We start from the raw sequence: 11,833 nt of genomic DNA on the forward strand, positions 1-11,833 counted from the left end.
AGAAATTTAGTGGAAGAGAAATGGACTTTTTTTTTTTTTTTTTTTTTTGACAGGCAGAGTGGACAGTGAGAGAGAGAGACAGAGAGAAAGGTCTTCCTTTTGCCGTTGGTTCACCCTCCAATGGCCGCCGCGGCCGCGGCCGGTGCGCTGATCCGATGGCAGGAGCCAGGAGCCAGGTGCTTTTCCTGGTCTCCCATGGGGTGCAGGGCCCAAGCACCTGGGCCATCCTCCACTGCACTCCCTGGCCACAGCAGAGAGCTGGCCTGGAAGAGGGGCAACCGGGACAGAATCCGGCGCCCCGACCGGGACTAGAACCCGGTGTGCCGGCGCCGCTAGGCGGAGGATTAGCCTAGTGAGCCACGGCGCCGGCTTGAGAAATGGACTTTTCAATAAACAGTGCTGGATTAAGTGGACATTAAAATCAAAGGATCAAAAATCTAAAATCAAAAAGGTCTAAACTCCATGCCTTCTAAAAAATTTAACTCAAAATATATCACACGCATGAAGTTAAATGGAAAACTATATAATTTTTTTTTTTTTATTTTTGATAGGCAGAGTGGACAGTGAGAGAGAGAGAAAGGTCTTCCTTTGCCGTTGGTTCACCCTCCAATGGCCGCCGCTGCAGCTGGCGCACCGCGCTGATCCGATGGCAGGAGCCAGGAGCCAGGTGCTTTTCCTGGTCTCCCATGGGGTGCAGGGCCCAAGCACCTGGGCCATCCTCCACTGCACTCCCTGGCCATAGCAGAGAGCTGGCCTGGAAGAGGGGCAACCGGGACAGAATCCGGTGCCCCGACCGGGACTAGAACCCGGTGTGCCGGCGCCGCAAGGTGGAGGATTAGCCTATTGAATAATTTTTTATAGAAACATAGATAGTCTTCAGATTACAGAGTTGGCACCAAAGCAAGACCATAAAAAGAAAACATTGATATCATTGATCTTGTGAAAATTTAAAATATTTGATCTGCAAAAGATCTTTACAAGAGGGTATAAAGGGAAGCTACAGAATGGAATAAAATATTTGTAACTTTTCTTACAAAGAAAGAATTCTCAAAACTGAATGTTAAAAAACATTCCAATTGGGGTTGTCATTGTGACGCAGCATGTTAAGCAGCTACTTATGACTCTGGAGCACCTGTTGAGTCCCAGTTTCTCTGCTTCCAATCCAGCCCCCAGTTAGTGCACCTTGGAAAGCAGCAGAAGATGATCCAAGTACTTGGGTGCTTGCAACCCACATGGGAGACCAAGATGGCTCCTTTGCTCCTGGCTTTGTCCTGGCACCACCTGAGCTGTTGCAGCCATTTGGGGAGTGAACCAATAGATGGAAGATCTTTCTCTCTCTAGTACCATACCTTTCAAATAAATTAAATAAATCTTCTTTTTAAAAAAATTTACACAGCAGCCGGCGCCGCAACTCACTAGGCTAATCCTCCATCTTGCGGCGCCAGCACACCGGGTTCTAGTCCCGGTCGGGGCGCCGGATTCTGTCCCGGTTGCCCCTCTTCCAGGCCAGCTCTCTGCTGTGGCCAGGGAGTGCAGTGGAGGATGGCCCAGGTGCTTGGGCCCTGCACCCCATGGGAGACCAGGAAAAGCACCTGGCTCCTGGCTCCTGCCATCGGATCAGCGCGGTGCGCCGGCCGCAGCGCGCCGGCCGCGGCGGCCATTGGAGGGTGAACCAACGGCAAAAGGAAGACCTTTCTCTCTGTCTCTCTCTCTCACTGTCCATTCTGCCTATAAAAAAAAAAAAATTTACACAGCAACTTATCTATAATAGCCAGACCAGAAAACAATTCTGATTGTTTATTTATATATATATATATATACATATATATAAATTATGGTACGTTTATTCAATGGAATACTACTAAAAGTAATGAACTACTGGGCTAATGGAAATGTTCTCCGTGTTACAGTGTTGGTGCATACATGACATGCATTTTTCAAGAATAATAGAACTATATTCCACAAAAAATGACTTTTACTACTTAAAAAATTTAAAAACTCAGCCAAGATGATAGGGAGAAACCAAAATGGAATGTAGACCATAACAATTGAACACAATTTTCTTTCAAATGAAGGATATAATTCAATCATAGGAGATAGAGAGAAATGAGTTGACTTAAATATCTTTATTAAAAAAGAAAACATGTTGACTATATATGTAAAGTTAAAAACTGCAGATAACCACTGAATTAAAGTTGAGAAATTTGTTTTTTACAAAGATGGAAATGAGTCACCATTCTGAAATTACTTTCAGGATATATACTAGACTAAATTGTAGATCATGAGAGCCAGGGAAAAACATTATAAAGAAGCAAAAGGAAGATGTTGGAATTAACCCTGTGGTGTGCTACTAGATTAGTGTCAGAGACACCAGTGTGACCACATATTTATACTAATGTGTGTTTGTGTATGTATGTGTTGTAGAATCTGTATACCTGTCTATAGGTGTGTATGTATGATTATACAAGTAGGTACAAAAGTAAATATAGATTAATGTGTATACATGTGTTAATAGACATATATGTATTTCCTAGCTCTTTTGTCCACAGAACCCAGAGAAAGTGATACCCCAGCAGCAACAAGTACATTTCTGGCCCAGATACTGGTTTTTGAACACCGCTCTCCCATATAAGGCACCAGGATTCCCTGAAGAAATTATTTACTCTAGAACTTGAATGGGAAAAATACAACTTGCCAGACTTGAGCCTAGAACATATTGAGGTGCCAGCAAATAGAAGTAATAAAAACTCAAAAATGGGGGCCACCTGAAAGAGATTCTAATGATCAAACCAGGGACAACAAGAATAACAAAAAAAAAAAAAAAAAAAAAAGCACAATCATTTTGATTATAACCTAAAGAATAAGATGTAAATGGCCATGAGTCAATACTAAAATAAATAAATGATTAAATTAGTGGTGGAGAAGGGCTAACTTTTCCTTACAGCAGAAATATAATTGATAAATGAAGATGAAATGAGAAAATAGAACATAATAATTTTAATACTGGGATCCAATTTCATCGGTGAATTCAAAACTCAGTAGGTCAAATTTAAAGAGATCCATCCTAGAGTTTTCAAGATGGAGGAATAGAGACAGAGCTTACTGCTCTATCTAGGGGAAGATAGTTTGAAAAAACGTGGAGAGAGAGCAATCTCAGGAAATCGTTAAGAGAAAACGGCAGAGGAAACTCCACACAAATTAGAGGGACATGGTGGACCTACGTGGAGGGTATGGATGTGCACAAATCAAGACCCCAGCAGCCAAGAGCCTCAGTAGCTGCTTTGGAGTGAGGTAAGACCAAACTTCAGCAACTCAAGCCACTGGCAAAAAAAAACTGCAGGAAGAGCCTAGAGGGAATCTAGCTTGGAGCCCTCTGGGGGACAGTGTGCCTGCCAACCTAGAGGAGAAAAAAAGAGGGGCACGTTTCTCTCTTCCTGACCACCTGGCACTGACCTCCTGTAACTAGCCAAGAGCAGGTGTGCACCATATTGGAAATATGTAACAACTGTGCAGCTCATGTCCAGGTGCCCAACCAGCCAAGAGACACCTGAGTCTGGCTGGGAGAATTGACAGTGGGAACCTTGTGTGCTAGAACTGTGAAAAGACTGTGGCTGTGTGAGAGGGCACAGGGTGTGGCTAGGAATTTGGACTTTCACTGTGGACAGCTCCCTGGTGAGGGTCATTTGCTACAGATCTGTGTTCACACTGAGGACTGCATGGATCCTTTGTATGGTTCTTGTGGCAGCACAGATGAAAACTGTACCCACTGAGACTAGCACCTAGGCATTGGTCTCTTTTGAGGAGAGGAGGTGAGTGTGAATACGCCAACAGAGGAGAACAAACCTCTCCTCTGATAAATAAAAAAAAAAAAAAAAAAAAAGAGGAGATTCACCACACCCAACTGGGATGTCTCACCTTCGACACTCCTCAGCCTAGAGCACTGAACAGAGTTCCCTAACCACACCCAGCACATGCCTCTGGGTGTTCATACAAAAAGCTGACACTCCACTAAGCCACAGAGGCATTGTCCAAAGATAAAAGTCATCACGGGAAAAAAAAAAAAAAAAAACAAGTAAAATCACAAATGCCTAATAATAAATGCAAGAATAAGGAAGACAAAATGACACCCCAAAAGAATACAATACTTCAATTCTAGAATGTGAAGATGAAGAGATTAATGAAATACTAGAAACCAAACTCAAAAAATTGATCATATAATTATTTAGAAGTAATCAGAAGCAAATTCATGAACTAAAGAAATCCATACATGGCATTGCAAACTATGCAACTGATAAAGAGTTAATAACTAGAATATATAAAGAGATCAAGAAATTCAACAACAAACTTAAACAGCCATTTTTCAAAAGAGGAAATCAAATGGCCAACAGACACAAGAAAAAAATGCTCAGGATCACTAGCTGTCAGGGAAATGCAAATCAAAACCACAATGAGGTTTCACTTCACCTCTGTTAGAATGGCTTTCATAGAGAAATATAAAAACAACAAATGCTGGCAAGGATGTGGGGAAAAGGTACCCCAACCCATTGTTGGTGGGAATGTAAACTGGTAAAACCACTGTGGAAGACAGTATGGAGATACCTCAGAAATGTGAATACAGACCTACCATATGACCCAGCCATCCCACTCCTGGGAATTTACCAAAGGGAAATGAAATCAGTAAATAGAAGACTTATCTGTACCCCCACATTTATTGCAGCACAATTAACAATAGCTAAGACATGGAATCCACCTAAATATCTGTTTACTGAAGACTGGATAAAGAACTTATGGAATATGTACTCTATGGAATACTACACAGTGATAAAAGAAATGAAATCTGGTCATTTGCAACAAAATGGATGAATCTGGAAAACATCATACTTAGTGAAATAAGCCAGTCCCAAAAGAACAAATACTATATGTTCTCCCTGATCTGTGATAACTAATAGAGCACCTAAAAGGTAATCTACACAAGTGAAATTAACATTTTGAGATACAATAACTTTGAACAGCCCTTGTGTTGACTGTTGAGGAACAGCTTTTTTTTTTCCATACAATTTGTTGAACTCTTTACTTAGTATAGAGTTAACCATATGTATATAAAGTTAATTGGAAATAGATCTTAGTTAAAAATAAGAATGGGAATAGGAAAAGGAGAAGGAAGAAGGGTGGGAGTGTGGGAGGGAAGGTAGGTGCGGTGGGAAGAGTTGCTATATTCCTAAAGTTTTATTTATGAAATGTATGAAGTTTGTATTCCTTAAATAAAAGATTTCAGGGTGGGGGGGGCACACTGTGGCATACCAGGCGAGGCCACCACCTGCAGTACCGACAATCCATTGGGTTCGAATCTTGGCTGCTCCTCTTCTAATCCAGCTCTCTGCCGTGTCATGGGAGGGCAGTGGAAGATGGCCCAAGTTCTTGTGCATCTGAGTGGGAGACCTGAAAGAAATGCCTGGCTCCTGGCTTCAAATAGGCTCAGCTCTGGCCACTGTGGCCATCTGGGGAGTGAATCAGTGGATGGAAGACCTCTCTCTCTCTCTCTCTCTCTCTAGCTCTGCCTTTCAAATAAATAAATAAATCTTTTTAAAAAATGTTTCTGTGGGAGAAAAGCTACACAGAGAGTAAAATATGTAGCTTTTGAAACCTTTTTTATTAAAGATGAGAGTTTAAAAATAAAGGTAATAAATGAAAGATCTCTGTGAGTGAGATCCCAGTGGAAAGAATGGGCCATTCCGGCGCCGTGGCTCAATAGGCTAATCCTCCACCTTGCGGCGCCAGCAATCCAGGTTCTAGTCCCAGTCGGGGCGCCGGATTCTTTCCCGGTTGCCCCTCTTCCAGGCCAGCTCTCTGCTGTGGCTCGGGAGTGCAGTGGAGAATGGCCCAAGTGCTTGTGCCCTGCACCCCATGGGAGACCAGGAAAAGCACCTGGCTCCTGGCTTCCGATCAGCGTGATGTGCCGGTTGCAGCGCGCCTGCCGCGGCAGCCATTGGAGGGTGAACCTTTCTCTTTCTCTCTTTCATTCTCTTTCTCTTTCTCTCTCTCTCTCACTGTCCATTCTGCCTGTCAAAAAAAAAAAAAAAAAAAAGAAAGAAAGAAAAGAAAAGAAAAAAAAAAAAGAAAAGAAAGAATGGGCCATTAAAGAAGGAGGTACCTTTCTCTGAAGGAAGGAGAGAACTTCCACTCTGACTATGGCCTTGTCTAAATAAGATAGGAATTGGTGAACTCAAGAGGCTTCCATAGCCTTGGCAGCTCATGACAAGAGCCTCCGGTGATTACTGACACCATAAATAAGAGTGTCAATTGTTAAATCAACAACGGGAGTCACTGTGCACCTACTCCCCACGTAGGGTCTCTGTCTTTAATGTGCTGTACTATGTGAATTAACAGTAAAACTACTACTCGAACAGTACTCTGTACTTTGTGTGTTTGTGTAGGTGCAGTCTGTTGAAATCTTTACTTAGTATATACTAAACTGATCTTCTGTATATAAAGATAATTAAAAATGAATCTTGATGAAGAATAAGATGGGAGAGGGAGTGGGAGATGGGATGGTTGCGGGTGGGAGGGAGGTTATGGGGGTGGAAAGCTGCTATAATCCAAAAGCTGTACTTTGGAAATTTACATTTATTAAATAAAAGTTGAAAAATGATAAATAGTATTAAAAATGGAAAAAATAAAGAGAACCATCCTATCTGCCTAGCTTCATCATCTCCTTGGAAATATTTATTACAATAGTAGCTTAAGATGTATCTCCAAATTCATTTTTTTCTAAAGATTTATTTCTGGACTGGTACTGTGGCATAGAAAGTTAAGCCTCCACCTACAATGCCAGCATCCCATATGGGTGCTGGTTCCAGTCCCAGCTGCTCCACTTCTGATCCAGCTCCCTGTTAATGCACCTGGGAAAGCAGCAGAAGATGGCTCAGGTGCTTGGGCCCTTGCATCCATGTAGGAGACCTGGAAGAAGCTCCTGGTTCCTGGCTTTGGCCTGGCCCCTCCCTGGCTATTGCAGCCATTTGGGTAATGAACCAGTGAATGGAAGATCGATCTCTCTCTCTCTCTCTCATTCTCTTTTCTCTCTTCTCTCCTCTCTCTCTCTCTCTCTTTCTCCTTTTCTACATCTTTGCCTTTCAAATAAATTGGAAGGCCAAATTGGGGGTGGGGGAAGAAGAGGGAGTAGGAGGGAGGGGGAACAGGAAGGGGAGAGGGAAAGATCTTCTATTCCTGGGTTCATACCCCAAACAGCTTCAACGTGCCAGGTCTGGGCCAGGTGGAAGCCAGGAGCCTGGGACTCCATTTGGATCTCCCGCATTTGAGCAGGGGTCCAAGCAGTTGGGCCATCTCTCATTGCCCTCTCAGGTGCATCAGCAGGAAGCCATAATGAAAGCAGAGCACCTGGGCACCCGCAGGTCAACCCACTGTACCACAAAGCTGTCCCCTGACCAAAAATCCTTTACTATATTCATCTCCAGAGGAACAGCTTAATTCCCCTCACAAGAAGTATGGGCCAGATTTAATTGCTTGCTCCTAAAATAGAATATGAAAAGAGAAATACAATAACTTCACAGTGAAGAAACCTCACAGATACCACCTCAACAAATGACCAGAGTTAAGGTAAGCAGTAATAAGATCTACTGACATGATGCAGCCTCAGTATCATACCACATCACCTCCACGGTATTCCCCCAGATCTATACCTTTAGCCTGTCATGACAAGACACCATTAAAGGTCAAAATGTATAATGAGAGCTCTTCAGAAGTGCCAAATCAGGAAGACAGAGATGTTGTCCTGGATTGGAGGAGACAGGAGAAACACAGCAAGTAAATTCAATATTGTATCTGGGTTTGGAACCTGGCACAGAAAAAAAAAATATCACTTATAGAAAAAGTGGGAAGGCTGGCGCCATGGCTCACTAGGCTAATACTCCACCTGCGGCGCTGGCACTCCGGGTTCTAGTCCCAGTTTGGGCACCTGTTCTGTCCTGGTTGCTCCTCTTCCAGTCCAACTCTCTGCTGTGGCGGGGCGGGGGGGGGGGGGGTTGGGGGGGATGGGCAGAGGATGGCCCAGGTGCTTGGGCCCTGCACCCGCATTGGAGACCTGGGGTGGGGGCACCTGGCTCCTGGCTTCGGATTGGCACAGCACCGGCTGTAGTGGCCATTTGTGGGGGTGAACCAAAGGATGGAAGACCTTTCTCTCTCGCTCTCACTGTCTAACTCTGCCTGTCCAAAAAAAAAAAAAAAAAAAGTGGGAAATGTGAATACTGTCTATAGTAAATAAAATGTTATGAAATTAAATTCTCAGTTTTGATCATTGTATTATGGTTATGTAAGATGTTAACATCAGGGAAAGCTGGGCATAGGCTCTGTTTAAGAACTCTTTGTAGCTCTGTAAGAATAACTGAAAAATGCCAAAACATAGATGACTATCGAAAACATTATGCTAAACAAAGGAAGCCAGATGCAAAGGAGTGTCTGCTATGGGATTCTATTTACATGAACTTCCAGACCATGTAAAAGCAACGGCGATAGAAATCTCATCCACAAGTGTCTCTGGATAGGGAAGGACTGACTTCAAAAGGATAGAGGGAGACTTTCCGAGGTCATGGAAATATCCCATATCATCACTAGGGTGATGTTTACATGGTTGTTTATATTTGTGAAATCTCATGGAACCGAACACTATAAAAGTTACATTTATTATATGTCACTTATACCTCAATGAAGTTGCTTTTTTAAGAAAAAGAGATTCTGCAGTGGAAATTGAAGACAAAAATATTTATAAAATACATGGGGCATAAATAAAAACACTAACTTGATCATGGAAAATATCCAAGAACAGGCTTAGGTCTGTTTAAAACTTTGAAAATAGTCATAACCCAAAAACTGACCCTAACCTTCTGAGCACTGAAACTGGGAAATGTTCTAAATTTCCAAGAAACAGGGCTGAGAGCAGGCTGTTCCCACATCTTCAGCTAGTTCTGGCCTTCGTGTATTTTTTAGATTAATTTACAACTATTAATATCCTAATAAATGATCAGAACTCATGGCACCATGGTAGGGCTCACTTTGAAGTTTAGGCCATTTCCTTCATCCGCTTGGAAGCACTTGAGGCAAGAGACGGCTGTGTTATCCAAAAAGCCTGTTAAGTTGACCTGAAATGAGACTGGGCAGCACCTTCAAAGAGTTAATCCAAGCAAACCTGGTGTCGCCATCATCCACACCTCTAGTCCCAAACAAAGATCTCCAGGGGACTGCCAAACACAGAAGCCACTGAGAGAGTAAGTCTAGTTGAGGGGGAAAACTGTGGGGGCTACTCCTCCCATTGCATCGATTGACTTTATGTATCTGGGGGAAAAAAATCACAAAATTCCTAGTAGACTTTTATTATGGGGTATATAAATCAGCTTTGAATGGTACTTGCTTGTTGGTAGTGCCTACAGAGTAGTCTTCTGGGTGTAGAAATGAGTGCCTTTGGCCCCATAGCCACTCCTTGGCACAACCACATCAGAAACATTGCCTAAAGATGCTGGGGAACACATCATAAGGAGCACAGAGGACAAGCAGGGACTGAGAGAAAAGCATAAATAAGATGATCAAAGAAGTAGGGGGACTATGGATGAAGCATATGACAGGACCACCTGGTCACCCACTTGACCATTTTTTTAAGATTTTTGTATTTTTTTACTTGAGAGGCAGATCTACAGACAGAGAGAGGGTGAGACAGAGATAAAGGTCTTCCATCTGCTGGTTCACTCCCCAAATGACCACAATGGCCAGTCAGGCTGAAGCAAAATCCAGGAGCCTCCCTCTGGATCTTCCACATGGGTGCAAAGGCCCAAGCACTCGGGCCATCTTCTACGCTTTCAGGCCATCAGCAGAGAACTGTATCAGAAGAGGAGTAGCCAAGACACAAACCAGCACCCATATGGGATGCCGGTGCCACAAGCAGAGGCTTAGATTACTACACCACAGCACCGGCCCTGATCAGTCATTCAGCCACCACCAATAGCTTAGCTACTTATCCCCATCAACACCCAGCACCCTTAAGTCTCTTCCATCTCTAAAAATCTCTCCTTTTATCAAATGAAGGGGCTCCAGAAAAATCCTGAAAAATGGAATTGAAAGATAAATTTATTTTGGTGCAAAAAATGTTAAAATCCATGCATATTAGGGTCTTCAAAATTTCATAAAAATGCATATTGTAAAAAATGCATGGATTTCAAACATTTTTGCATCTTTTCTTTTTTAAAACTTTTTGAAGTACATTCATACAGTTCTTTCCTTGTCATCTTTTATCTCTCATTCCCTTCCCAGTGAAAGTCCTTTTTTTAAAAAAAAAAAAAGAATTTATTTCATTTGACAGTAGAAAAAGAGATACAGACAGACAAAGCTCTTGTCTATGGGTTTGCTCCCCAAATGCCCACAACTGCTGATGATGCTGGGCCACACCCAAAGCCTGGCCTCCACGTCTCCCACATGTGAGGCAGTGACTTAAGTGTTTTGGCTATTACATGCTGCCTCCCAGGGTGAGCATTAGCAGGAAGCTGGAATCAGGAATGGAACCAGGACTCAAACTCATGTACTTTGAGATAAGTTGTGGACATCCCAAGTAGACTTAACTTCTAAGCCAAACACCCACACCCCAAACTCCTTTTTCCAAGGACATTAGGTTCTGACTGTTTCCATTTTCTCACCTTCATTCACTTTCCTCAGTTTGAGCCAGCTTCTTCCCTCACCCTCCCTAAAGTTGTCATTGCCAAGATCCACTATGACCAGCCTGTTGCTAAATCCAACAGACAAATATTTATCAGTGTCTACATATTTGCCTTTTCAACAGCATGGGCTCTGGGTGCCACTTCCTCCTGTTTGAGACTCAGCCATTGACTTGACTTACAGAGTGCCACTCCCCATAAGTTTGCCTGTCATGTCTATGGCTGCTCCTTTTCAGAGGCCTCCACATTCACTTCCCCTTCTCACGTGAGGTGTTCACCAGGTTCAATCTCCTATCCTCTGAGTGATCACACAGGCTCATCCCCCTGCCTTTCACAAACACAGCCAATGAGCCCAAATCTAAAACTCCTACCTGCAGCTCGTTCTTGAAACCAGTTCAGTGACTGTTTCTGTTGCATCTCTGAGCTTTGAGTTGTTCATCTCAAATTCAAATTGGAGCTTCAGCCTAAAACCTCTACCTCACCATCAATGCAGTCTACCAAGCCAGAATCTGGTAAATTTCTGGACTCATCCTTCTCCTCAAACTTTCTTTCACCAAATCCCTCTGAGGGTAACTCTTCTCTCAGTCAGATCACTGAGTCTCTGAACAAATGGCAAATGTGTCTTTTTCTTTTGTCATCTTTCCACCAGCATGGTCTTTTTGAACCTCCAATCTGATTATTTGAATCCTGTGCTTCAGCATACTCAAAGACTTCCTATTGCCCACAGAATAAATTGCAAACTCCTTAGCAAAGTGTTCAAGGCACTTTATGATCCCATACCAATCTAAATCTTGAGCTTCCTCCCTCTAGATTCCCAACCTTTTGTGTAATGCTTCAGTCCTTCTCAGACATTTCCAGTTACCCCAGCGAAGCAGCATGCTTTACACAAGTCCCTAGCCTTGGACATTCAGTCTCTTTACTCAAGGAGTCATAATGCTGGGGCAAGAGTTTGCCACAGCAGTTAAGAACATATGGCTCATTACACCTCCCACTTACTAGCCAGTGTTGTGCAGAGTTGGTCCACTCAACTACCACCTCCTCCAAAAAGTCTGCTATGTCCTCCCCACCTGAGACAGGTGCCTGGCCCCTGTGTTCACACTGCACCCAGTCCTCCTCGGACA

Source organism: Oryctolagus cuniculus, chromosome 6 (genome assembly GCF_051225735.1).
Source record: "Oryctolagus cuniculus isolate XC-2025 breed Fujian yellow rabbit chromosome 6, ASM5122573v1, whole genome shotgun sequence".
In the NCBI taxonomy this organism is placed as follows: domain Eukaryota; kingdom Metazoa; phylum Chordata; class Mammalia; order Lagomorpha; family Leporidae; genus Oryctolagus; species Oryctolagus cuniculus.